Below are 11,953 nucleotides of genomic sequence, written 5' to 3' on the forward strand. Positions count from 1 at the left end.
TGGACTAATCTTCAAATGAGATCTATAAATAGGTCTCTCCATTTGTATAGAAAAACACAATTGAGTTGAGAGAAAAATATTATAAAGTGTAGAGTTTGATATATTTTGAGTTTTGGAATTTTTTACTTTTTACCATAAATTTTTACTTTTTCACAACACGTTATCAGCACGATCGCTCGAAAGTTTTCTATAATTTTCGACGTTCCAAAACACAAAGAGAAGACAAAAATATTCAACAAGTAAGTTTATTTATTTTATTGTTTATATATTTTTTATGTATATATATTAATATATAATTTCATGTTATTATATAAAAGGTTGTCTATGACACCGACCTTATAATAACGTGATATGATATATATTTATTATATGTATATATACTAACTATATTAATATATAGTTTCATGTTATTATATAAAAGGTTGTCTATGACCTTATAATAACGTGATATGATATATATTTATTATGTATATATACTAACTGTATTAATATATAATTTCATGTTATTATATAAAAGATTGTCTATGACACTGACCTTATAATAACGTGATATAATATATATTATTGTGTATTTATATACTAACCATATTCTTATAATCTCACAATATTATATAAAAGGATGTCTACGACACCGACCTTATAATAAAGTGATATGATATACATAATTATTTAATTATGATTATCATTATATGCATAACATGATTATCACGAATTTTTATTTAACACATATTCGATTTTTTCTTACCCTCAACGGTCACAAACGGTAACAAAACGGCTAGTTTTTTGCATATAAATATGTTCACTCAAACTCATTTTTAATCACACCAAAACTCACTCTTTTTCTAAATTATTTCTCCTCGTTTTTTTCGAAGATGAAGATGATGGCATTTATAAGGATATTTTTCATAATGACTATGATCATCATGCTCACGAGTCTTGTACTCACCGGCGATTATCCACCGCGCACTTTTTATCTTTTTTTAAACATACTTATATTCGTCGTTTATCCATTATTTTGTATTGTCATATTAATGGAAATTAACTAATGAAATGCATTGTTATTTTTCTAGTACCACCATGTCAAATTTAGCAAAGTTTAAATTTGTTGCTCTCGATATCACTAGAAAAGAACAAAGAATTGTTAATGAAAAATCATCAATCCCGAACCTACTGTATCTATGGCGTTTCCAAAAGCAAATGTCGTAAGTAAAAATGAAAACCAAAATCAAAGGCATAAACTAGATTTTGGTCGAGGTCGAGGTCGAGGATGTGGTTATGAACGTGGACATAGAAATGATCGCGGTCGTGGTCACGGCTGTGGATATGAAAATAATCGAGATAGTTACTTCAATAACTCATCTCAAAAAACGTCACGAACCACCCACCAAAAAGAAATCATGAAAATATGAGTGAAAATAAAAATCACTCAAAAAGATATGAGAGTGCTTGTTATAGATGTGGCACTCCAAGACATTGGTCACGTACCCCTGAGCACTTATGTAAGCTCTATAAAGTATCGATAAAATGGGAAAGAAAAAAAAACCAATTTTGTTGAAAACAGTAACCATTTAAGTGGTTCAACTTATTTCAATGCTGCCGATTTTTCAAATGATTTCGAGAACATTGATTAATATATTGGTGGGACTAGTATGTAACATGCTATATTTTGCATATATATATTATCCTTGATTTTCTTTATTGCATTTTTTTTGAAGAATGGAAAATGCTATGAGCAAAGATAAACCCATGGAAGTTTGCATACCCGATAGTGGCACAATGCACACCATTCTCCGAGATAAAAGATATTTCTTGGAATTAAAACCAACAAAAACAATGGTGAATACAATATCAGGTCCTGTAGACTTGATTGAAGGTTGTGGAAAAACACATTTTTTGTTACCTAATGGTACAAAATTTTTGATAAATGATGCTTTATATTCACCACAATCAAAAAGAAATTTGTTGAGTTTTAATGACATATATTCTCGTGGGTATGATACTGAGACGATAACTGATGGAAATCAAAAATATATGTGTCTTACCACATATAAATCAGGAAAGAAATATGTGGTTGAAAAATTATCAATGCTCCCTATTGGATTGCATTATACACATATAAGGTCAATCGAATCAAATATGGTGGTTAATAGTTCTTCAATATTAACAAATTGGCATGATCGATTGGGACATCCTGGTTCAATAATGATGCGAAGAATTATTGAAAATACACATGGTCATCCATTGAAAGACCAGAAGATCTTTCAGAATAATAAGTTTCAATGTAAAGCATGTTCTCTTGGAAAACTTATTATATGATCATCGCCAGCTAAAATCCAAAATGAATCACCCATATTTTTTGAACGTATTCAGGGTGATATTTGTGGGCCAATTCATCCACCATGTGGATCATTTCGATATTTTATGGTATTGATCGATGCCTCTAGTAGATGGTCACATGTATGTTTATTGTCAACTCAAAATGTGGCATTTGCAAGATTAATGGCTCAAATAATAAAATTGCGGAATCAATTTTTCGATTATACAATCAAGAAAATAAGACTTGATAATGCTGGAGAATTTACTTCCCAAACTTTCAATTACTATTGTATGTCAATGGAAATTACTGTTGAACATCATGTTGCTCATGTTCATACACAGAATGAATTAGCTGAATCATTGATTAAACATCTACAACTAATTGCTAAACCAATGATTATGAGAACAAAACTCCCTATTTTTATATGGGGACATGCAATTTTACATGCTGCGACATTAATTCGCATTAGACCAAGTGCATATCATAAATTCTCCCCATTGCAGCTTGCATTTGGTAAAGAACCAAATATTTTTCATCTGAGAATTTTTGGATGTATGGTGTATGTGCCTATTGCACCACCTCAACGATAAAAAAATGAATCCTCAAAGAAAAATCGGTATTTATATCGGTTATGATAGCCCATCAATCATTCGATATCTTGAGCCTCAAACAGGCGATTTGTTTACAACACGTTTTGCTGATTGTCATTTTAATGAAGAAATCTTCCCAATGTTAGGGGGAGAAAAGAAACACATCGAAAAAGAAATCACATGGTAAGTACCATCATTGTTACATTTGGATCCAAGGACCAAACAATGTGAGAATGATGTACAGCAAATTGTGCACTTGCAAAAAATTGCAAATCAAATGCCAGATGCATTTGCAAACACAAAAGGAGTAACAAAATCATATATACCTGCTGTAAATGCCCCTGCTCGAATTGAAATTCCAAAGAAACAAATTGAAGACACGCATGATGTTATAAAATGCTTGAAGCGTGGAAGGACAGTCGGTTCCAAGGATAAAAATCCTCGGAAAAGAAAAGGCATAGAGAAACACGATGATCATAAAATAGAAAATGGTGTTTCAGAAGAAACACCTAATAATGAAAATGTTCTATCAGAACCACAAACTGACGAGAATCGTGAAATCTCTATCAATTATATTAATACTGAAAAAATATGGAACCGAAAAGATATAGAAGATATTGATGAGATATTTTCTTATAATGTGGCATGTGACATCATAAATGAAAATGAGGATCATGAACCAAAATCTTTTGGTGAATGTAAAACTCGGCATGATTGGACAAAATGGAAACATGTCATCCAAGTTGAATTGGATTCGCTAAATAAACGCAATATTTTTGGACCTATAGTCCTCACACCTGAAGGTGTAAAACCTGTTGGATACAAATGGGTTTTTATTCGAAAGCGAAATGAGAAAAATGAAATAGTCAGATATAAAGCTAGACTTGTTGCACAAGGTTTTTCTCAAAGGCATGAAATTGATTATGAAGAAACGTATTTTCCTGTTATGGATGCAATTACGTTTCGATATTTAATTAGTTTGGCAGTGGCTGAAAATTTGGAAATGTGTCTTATGGATGTTGTTACAGCTTACTTATACGGATCACTTGACAGTGATATATACATGAAAATCCCTGAAGGATTTAAGATGTTTGAAGCACAAAATTCAAAACCCAGAGAATTTTATTCTGTGAAATTGCAAAGATCATTATATGGGTTTAATCAATCCGGCCGAATGTGGTATAATCGGCTAAGTGAGCACTTGATGAAAAAGGGATATGTAAATGATCCAATATTCCCTTGTGTTTACATCAAGAAAACAACATCCGGATGTGTAATTATTGTTGTATATGTTGATGATTTAAACATCATTGGAACGAATAAGGAAATTCAATAAGTTATGATGTACTTGAAAGAAGAATTCGAAATTAAGGATCTTGGAAAAACCAAGTATTGCCTGGGTTTGCAAATTGAACAAAAAAAATGTGGAATTTTTATTCACCAGACAATTTATACGAAAAAGGTCCTTAAACGTTTTAATATGGATAAATCAAATCCATTAAGTACTCCAATGGTTGTAAGATCATTAAACATAGAAAAAAATCCATTTCGTCCATGTGAAGGTGATTAAGTTATTCTTGGTCCTGAAGTATCATATCTAAGTCTCATTGGTGCTCTTATGTATCTTGCAAATTGCACTAGATCTGATATATCTTTAGCTGTAAATTTATTGGCAGGATTCAGTTCATATCCAACAAAGAGGCACTGGAACGAAATTAAACATATATTTCGTTATCTACGAGAAACGACAGATTTGAGACTTTTGTACTCAAAAGACACCAATCAAAGTATCATTGGTTATGTTGATGCTGGATATTTATCTGATCCACATAAGGCACGTTCCCAAATCGGATATGTATTTACTCGTGGAGGCACCGCAATTTCTTGGCGTTAACAGAAACAAACACTGGTAACAACTTCATCAAATCACGCTGAGATCATTGTGTTACATGAAGCAAGCCGTGAATGTGTTTGGCTAAAATCAATGACACAATATATCCAAATTTCTTTTGGATTATCAGTAGACAAAAAGCTTGTGACGTTGTATGAAGATAATGCTGCATGTATTGCTCAAATGAAAGAAAGATGCATCAAAAGTGACAGAACCAAACATATCCCCCCAAAATTCTTTGCCTACACTCAAGAGCTTGAAAAGAATAAAGATATTGATATCTGTTACATTCAATCAAGTGAAAACTCATCAGATTTTTTCACAAAGGCACTTCCTACGTCAATATTCAGAAAGCATATATATAACATTGGGATGCGCAATCTACGGAATATGTGAAGAATCACTCATGTTAACATGAGGGGGAGTTTACGTGGCTGCACTCTTTTTCCCTTACTATGGTTTTTATCCCACTGGGTTTTTCCTAGTAAGGTTTTTAACGAGGCAGTATAAAACACGTAATGAAGACAATCATCATATCACGATCATCATCACAAGGGGGAGTGTTGAAAAATATATTATTATTATTATTATGTTGAATATTGAATATTAAATATTGAATATTGAGTTGTAAAATGTTGAAAATTAGTGTGCGATGATGTAGATGATGATGCTTTAATTTTTGGACTAATATTCAAATGAGATCTATAAATAGGTCTCTCCATTTGTTTTGAAAAACAAAATTGAGTTGAGAGAAAAATATTATAAAGTGTAGAGTTTGATATATTTGGAGTTTTGGAGTTTTTACTTTTTACCATAAATTTTTACTTTTTCAAAATAATATATATATTTTTAAAATAAATAAATTAATTAAAAAACTCTAATATTAATAAATAATATTTTTAATGAAGAAAAAAATTCAAATAATTATGTATATATATAATAAAATATTAAATTAAGTTTTTAAAATAAAAAACTAATTTTTTTAAAAAATCTAAAAACCAATTTTTCGGTTTTTGGCCGGTTCTGTCGGTTCAACCATTAAAACGGTTTTTGAAAGTGTTTCAGATCAGACCAGTGACCAGTTCTGGGTTGAACCGGTCGGTACAGTCTAGTTTTGAAAACATGAAATTTAATTTTTAATGTCACAATAAAAATATCATCATTTCTCAATTCCACGTGAGCATTTTTAGCTGACATGTCAACATTTTCTAATGTCACGTCAAAACTCTATGAAAAAAAGACTAAAAAATTAAATACTTACAGGATCAAAACACAAAATGGACAAACTTACAAGACCATTTTGACTATATTCCCCTATTTATTCAAATGATTTTATTGTACTAACTATTTAATTTATATTTAAATTGTTTAAGTTTATTTGTCTAAATGATTTTTATTGTAAAATTTAATTGTTTCAAATATTTTAAAATTTTTAGTCTGCTTAATTAAATTATTTTAATTATTTAGTTTATTCATTTAAATGATTTTAAATGTTTAAGATTTTCCTATTTAAATGATTTGAATTGTCCAGTTTATTTATTTAAAATAATTTAAGTTTATCAATTAGTTATTTAAATTATTTTAAATGTCTAGCTTATTTATTTAAATATTTTTATCTGTCCAAATTATTTTAACGGTTTTATACCGTTTGTGTATTTATTTAAATTGCTTTTAAACGTTTATCTAGTTGTTTAAATTATTTTAATCGCTCTGCTATAATTTAAATATTCTATTTATCGCCGTGACATCAAAATATTTAAAGTATTGATTTTTAATTCCTAAGTTAGTGTTTAAATTCTTTCAAATGTTTAATTGTTTATTTATTAAGTTAATTATCCTAGAGTTCAGTGTCTTCCGGTTTTGGCTTACGGCGATGGTGGATTTCGGCGATAAATTTCTAGATTTTATTTCAAGAGTTATAAGTTGGGAGAAATGAGAAAAATATAGGTGCAAGTTTAGTGAGGCAAAGTTGTAGCTTATTCTTTAACTTTTTCAAAAGTTAGAATTTTCCTAAACCCGGACTAGTAAAACCCAATTTAATACTTTAATTTGAGATTTTTTTTAAACTTAGGTATTTTATAGGTGCAAGTTTAGTGAGGCAAAGTTGTAGCATTTTGAGTAGTACTTTTAAATCACACAACACACCTACCTATGCATACTTACACCTATACACACATACATATACACCTAACATTTAATTTATATCATAAAACAAAATAAACTCAAAACCCTAACACAACACACATCTCATTAGCCGCCTCTTCCTCATTTCTTTTCCCCCTATTTCTCTAGCACTTTCGGCCGCCACTTTTCTCCAGCTTTTCGGACACCGCCGTTCTCCTCCCACCACCGCCGTCGCCGGAAGTCCGCCTTGGAAGACCACCTTGAGCTGCTGGTCGAGTTTCAGCTTTAGTTCATCCCTTTTCTTTAAGGTTTTGGTCAAGTGAGGCAAGTATAGGCTCTCTTTGGCCCCAAGCTTGCTATTTAATTTTTTGTGCTATTGTTCTTGATGAATTTCGAAATGTTCATGATATTTTGCAATCTTAGTTCGGTTTTGTCAAATTTTCAGCAAGGTTTATGTTTAAAATTCGCAATGAGCTTTTGTTTTGAAGTTATATGAGTTGTGTTAATGGCGCGCCCGCGTATCTTTATGTTGAAAAAAACGAGGAATACAGAAGTTTGTGCGCGCCCGCTCATTCTCCTAAGCGCGCCCGCGCATGGAGCTATACAACACAAGGAGCACAGTACCGAGACATATGCGCGGCCGCCCAATTTTCAACGCGCGCCTGCGCCTTCCCTGCTTCGAAAAACACCCCTTGCCCGCACCATATGCGCGCCCGTACAGACCAGATGCGCGCGCACCCAGCTTTGATTTTAAAGCCGATCTCTTTTCTTCTTTCTCCATTCTTTCTCAATTTCAAACCTACACTCTGTCGCCTTTGTCCTCTTGCTCTCTAAATCGCTACTTACACTTCAATTTCATCTTCAATACATTATCTAATTTCACTCTCTCCTTTTGATATCTTATATCTCATCTCTTTCTCGGTCTTATTTTATATCAATCTTCTGTTTTTCTCACCCTCCCTCAGGCGTGCGATCAGGATTCATCAAAGGCGAATTTTATCGATTTTTACTGAGTTCTTTGGTGGGTGCGTGATAAGTTCTCCTTATTTGACGAGATTACAAGATTTCAAGTTATATAGGTTGAGTTGTTGACTCGGGCATGGTTTGAGATTTTGGTTTGAATTGTGGTGTTCTTCGGTGATTGTGTATTATGCTGTGATTGGTGTTGTTGATTGTAAGTTTGGGGGAAGTAACAGATATTGGTCTTTATTGATAATTTGGTTTGTTTATTCCGCCCCCAAGTGTTTGAGATATGACACCTTAGAAAAAGTTGAAATCTAGTGCATCATCTTCTTCTGCCCCTGCCTTTGATGCCCACCGCTTCTGGGATGCTAAGGCCGAGGAGAATTATCAACTGTTTTTATCTAAGAACATTCTGCAAAAACGGGGCTTTGATACGTCTGTTGGCTTTGATCCGAAGGGAACCGTTTTGAGCAATGCGGGTCGTGCAGTCATAGCATGACATTGACATAACTTTGTTAAATAGCCGCAAGATGCAGTGGTGCCCTTGGTTGGGGAGTTTTATGCAAATTTGAAAGTAAAAAACATTGAGTTCAAGGTGCTGGTGAGGGGCAAGATGGTGCCCTTTGATTCTATATCGATTAACACTTTGTTTGAAATTTCACCGGTGCACATTGATGAATATTTGGAGTACAAGTCTGGGGCAATTAATTACGATAACATTCTTCACACTATCTATGTTGCGGGTGCTAAATGGAGGCTTGGCAGTGATTATAAACCATCAAAGCTGCGAAAAATAGATTTGACTATCGATGCCAAGCGGTGGTACAATCTTGTCTGCGCTCGCCTGAAGCACACTGATCACGCCCATGAGGTCACCAAAGAGCGGGCCATTCTTGTGTACTGCATTGTAGTGGGGAAGACTGTGGATTTAGGACAGATTTTCCAGGAGACGATTCAGAATTCTATTTCTGGTCGTTCAAGTGTTGGGCTTGCCTTTCCATCTCTTATTACCGATTTGTGTGAAGCAGTGGGAGTTGAGTACAACCCTAATGAAGAACTGTTAAAGCCCACGACTGCCATACCATGTGCTCCTTCCTCCAGGTTACCGTCTGAAACTGAATCGCGAGAACGAGAGGCAAGGCGAGCATTCAACGCACGCACTGCAGCCCGACACGTCCCCGAACCACAGCCTGTGGCACCTCCTTCTATGGATGCCCGTGTATCATCTCTTGAGGAGAACCTTCGCCAGCACCGACGGGAGTTCCGGAAATTTCAGCAAACGACTGGTGTTTTATGGATTATATGATGGGCTTTACAAACGCTTTGACCCACCAGTTTTCCCATGCTGCTAGTTCGGCGAACCCCTTCCCTCCGTACCCGCAGTGGCCACCTATGTTTGATCCCTCTGACCCTGCACATGCTGCGGATGCTGATTAAGGCGACGACCACTGACAATCGTCGTTTGAGGTACATGTACTTTATATTTATTATTAATTCATTGGGAACAATGAATGTAACTATTTTGGGGGGTGTCAAATTTGGAAAATTTGTTGCTGAATTTTTGTTTTTCTTGTTTTACATTCGTTGTTTTGATTGAGGCATTGTTCGGATCTTTGGGCCTAATTTATGTTGAAATCTATCCTTAGTTGCTCTTTGAGCCTTCACGAAATAGATGAGTACTGTAGGTACAAATTCTGCATTATGTTTGAAAATCATCGATATTGTTGATGATTATTTATTTTTGTATTGGTTAAAATTCATGTGATATAATTGTGAATTGAGATTTTTTTAGAACTAGTTCGGACACTCTTCGAGGCAAAATACGGGTAAACTGTGACATAGAAATGATTTAGGCAAATTTTTCTAAAAATCGTTTGTGCCTTTCAAGCTACCTATTGATGCATTATATCCCTAGTACCTTGTTTGAGCTAATTGAAAAACAAATAACATGCGTGCAAACGTGTGATAAACCCCCATTTGACATCGTTTCAAGGTCCTACATCTATTACCTATGAATAGCCTAAACACTATTTCCTACCTTTAAGGGAGTAATTTGAATGTTAGAATTATATGCTCCTAGTTTATATTTGTGAATATGGAATGGTGTGGTGGAAGAATTGAAAAGAAGAAAGGTAGTAGTGAAAAGAAAAGAAGTAAAAAGAGATGAAAATGGATAGAAAAAGTCGGAAAAAAAAATGTTTGTGGAAAAAAAAAAGACATGAAAAAAATATTTAAAAAATAAAGAAAAGATGAAAAATCAATGGGGTGAAGAAGAGGTGTGAAGTTTGAATGAAAAAGAGTAAAAATTAGAGATAGATCATAATTTACTCCGTCTTTTGAATTCTTATTCCTTCGTTTGTAGCCATGAGCCAGACCTAACATTACAAGCCGATTAAGTCCTATTGACCGAGTCACAGTCGCCCAATATACTAGTGGAGAAGGGTTGTAAGAATCTAGTCTATGGATGATCGATTGACACTTTTGATGAATATGGATTTTTGATCAAAACACGCACAAACTATTTTTCTTTGAAATAACCTGATTGTGAGTGTTTCAATTGAATTTTATCCTGTTGATTGATCCTTTATTACCATGAAAGTCCTCATGATCTATGAATGTGTGAATTGACTTGGATAAGAGTATTTTGAAACGTGAGTTGCGGGATTTGTAAGTCTTTGAGGTTCACTAGCTTGTGTTTTATTTTAAAAAAGGGTTAGTAAGTTCGATATGATTGGAGTGAAAATTTTTCTTTGAATGCATTGCTGAAGCCATTAATCCATATTATTTCTTGGTTGTTCTTGATTGGATTGAGTGAGTAGTATGTGTTTTAGTTTTGGGTTTTAATTGGTTTTTTCTCGAGACTAGCAAATATTTAAGTTCGGGATAATTTTATAAGTGCATTTTGTGCACTTAAGTTGCATTGATATTTATGGCTAATTGCTTGGTTTCGAGCGGAATTATGCCTGATTTGTTTTTGTTTGTGTTGGATTTTAGGAATTACAGGTAACATTGAATTGGTGTTGGTTGGGGACAAAGGAATTAAGAAAAGAAGCTAAAAGAGCAAGTTTGGTTCAAGAATTTGAAGGAAACATGAATGGCCTCAGCAATGGGTTCAAAGAAAAATTTTCAATCATATCAAACCTACTAACCTTTTTTAAATAAAACACAAGCTAGTGAACCTCAAAGACTTACAAATCCCGCAACTTAATTTTCAAAATACTCTTATCCAAGTCAATTCACACATTCTTAGATCATGAGTACTTTCATGGTAATAAAGGATCAATCAACAGGATAAAATTCAATTAAAACACTCACAATCAGGTTATTTCAAAGAAAAAAATACAGTGTGCGTGTTTTGATCAAAAATTCATATTCATCAAAAGTGTCAATCGATCATCCATAGGCTAGATTCTCGCAACCCTTCTCCACTAGTATATTGGGCGACTGTGACTCGGTCAATATGAATTAATCGGCTTGTAATCTTAGGTCTGGCTCATGGCTACAAACGAAGGAATAAGAATTCAAAAGAGGAAGTAAATTATGCTCTATCTCTAATTTTCACTCATTTTCATTCAAACTTCACACCTCTTCTTCACTTCATTGATTTTTCATATTTTTTTATTTTTTTAATATTTTTTTCATGTTTCTTTTTTTTTTCCACAAACATTTTTTTTCCGACTTTTCAATCCCTTTTCATCTTTTTTTACTTCTTTTATTTTCACTACTACTTTTTTTTTCTTCAATTCTTCCACCATACCATTCCATATTCACAAGTATAAACTAGGAACATATAAAATTTTAACATTCAAATTACTCCCTTAAAGGTAGAAAATAGTGTTTATGCTATTCATAGGTAGTAAATGTAGGACCTTGAAACGATGCCAAATTGGGGTTTATCACACGTTTGCACGCATGTCATTCGTTTTTCAATTAGGTCTAACAAGGTACTAGGGATATAATGCATCAATGGGTAACTTGAAAGACAAAAACAATTTTCAGAAAAATTTGCCTAAATCATTCCTAAGTCACAGTTTATCCATATTTCGCCTCGAAGAGTGTCCGAACTAG

The sequence above is a fragment of the Henckelia pumila genome, chromosome 2 (assembly GCF_033568475.1).
Source record: "Henckelia pumila isolate YLH828 chromosome 2, ASM3356847v2, whole genome shotgun sequence".
NCBI lineage: Eukaryota > Viridiplantae > Streptophyta > Magnoliopsida > Lamiales > Gesneriaceae > Henckelia > Henckelia pumila.